The sequence below is a fragment of the Microtus ochrogaster genome, chromosome 19 (genome assembly GCF_000317375.1).
Source record: "Microtus ochrogaster isolate Prairie Vole_2 chromosome 19, MicOch1.0, whole genome shotgun sequence".
Taxonomy (NCBI): Eukaryota; Metazoa; Chordata; class Mammalia; order Rodentia; family Cricetidae; genus Microtus; species Microtus ochrogaster.
Window position 1 is genome coordinate 26,003,827 of NC_022021.1, and position 1,958 is coordinate 26,005,784.

Here is a 1,958-nt window from a genome sequence, read left to right on the forward strand (position 1 = left end):
GTGTGTGTGTGTGTGTGTGTGTGTGTGTGTGTGTGTGTGTAAAAGCAATTAAATAAATAGATGAATTTGAGAGAAAGCCAGCAGGTGCATGGAAATGGTTGGAATGAGGAAAGGGAAGCAGAAAAATGATGCAATTATATTTTAATTTCAGGAAATAAGAAAATTTAATGTATACATTATAAAACTCTGAAGCATTTCACACTATAACCCTGCAGAATGGCAACAGCTACCCCTTCCCAGGCATGTTGAACTGATCATGCACGGTTCATACACTTGATGCTTGATCCCTGCTAACAAGCTCCTAAGCAAGAGATGAAAAGCCTAGAAATGGAAGCTATTTCAAATATTTAACAAAAGTTCACATTTGAATCCAGGGTTGTGAAGCAGGTTCCCTTTCACGAAGCCAACCCTTGAAAACTGTCATTTTGGACTGCACTTCACCACAAGGCCCACACTGCCCACAAAGCCACAGAAGAACTCAGAGCGCTGGAATGATGGTTCAGCACTTATGAGCCCTTGCCAATTTTCCAGAGAATTCAGATCTGATTCCCAGTGCCCACATGGCAGCTCACAACTATCTGAAACTCCCAGTCCATGGGATCTTATGTCCTCTTCTTTTGTGGGAACCAACCATGCTTGTGATACACATAAATACATGCAGACCGAACACCCATATACATTAAATAAATAAACTAGTTTTTAAAAAGAACATATGTTGGAGAATTTTCTGGTACCCAAGGTACAAAGGTACCATAGTCTCTCACATGCAAATGTCCAGGTGGTCTTCCCTCAACAGTGTCCTTATGTCTGGAGTTGCTTACATTAAAAATATTCTATGTAGAAACTCCTTATTTTAAGTAAACTATTGTTGGAATTTTGCTAGCAAAGCACCTTGGTGTGGCTTACAGTCCCATAGATTGAAAACCTTTGCCTTGACTCTGGAAGATGGCAATGTGAAGTCTAAAACACTCATTTTTTTTTCCACTTTCTGCTTGCTTCATTTTAATGAAACTCATTTGCATCAACCTTTTGGACATAAAATTAGATATTCATATAGTAGATTGTAAAGATAGTTTTATTAGAAGAACATGTTTTCTTATTTTTAACTGCATTTATTTACTTAGTGTGTGCATGTATATGGCACACATGTAGAGATCAAAAGACAACTTCCACCGTGTTAGTCCTGGGGGACCAAACTTAGGCCACCAAGTTTGGCAGAAAGTGGCTTTATACACTGAAGGGCATAATTTTATAAGTAAAAACAGCATAGGATACATATGTCCCTTGCTGTAGGAAATATGAAAAAGTTAGACAAGATAATACAATCTCCCAAGAAATTCATAAAACTGGGAAAACAGTAACAATATGAAACATCTTCCACAGCTAGAAATCTCAATCACAGTCATGTCCTCTAAACACTTCAACTTGATGCGATGGCACTCCAAATGCAAAGCAGAAGCTGAAGCAGATCCTAGAAATTACAACTGCATAGGGGGAAACATGGTTCTGAATAATAGGTTAGTCGGCAGCATCCTAGTAATGTTACATTCTCAGTTTGTTTTTGCTTTGTTGTTTCCTTTTCTTTTGAGACCAAGTCTTATAATATAGCTCAGGTTAGCCTCAAAGTTGAGATCCTCCTATCTCGGTTGTCAAATACTACCATGGCTTGGGAAGTGGTCTAAATAAGAATGTCCCTATCCACACCATGGGCTCATATATTTCCATTCTTAGTGAAAGACCCCCCCGCCCAGCTTGTTAAACAACTTAGCACCGGTAACTGCTGATTGCCAGGAGACTTTTGCAAGGCTTGTACTGAATATTCAGGGTTTTAACAAAGGGCAGTTTAGAAGCTGCCAAAACGAGATAGAGACACCTGTGGCTGGGCCGGGGGAGGAACGGTGAATACCAAGAAAGACACCCTGTCTGCCCTAGACAAGAGCCAAGGCAGCCCATATCTG

The 1,958-nt window shown here is 39.8% G+C and overlaps 1 protein-coding gene across 2 annotated transcripts in view; it reads right to left on the reverse strand.

Moving 5' to 3' along the window:
* C7 (complement C7) overlaps positions 1–1,958 on the reverse strand; it is a 67,685-nt gene that overhangs the window by 6,344 nt on the left and 59,383 nt on the right. The window lies entirely within an intron of this gene.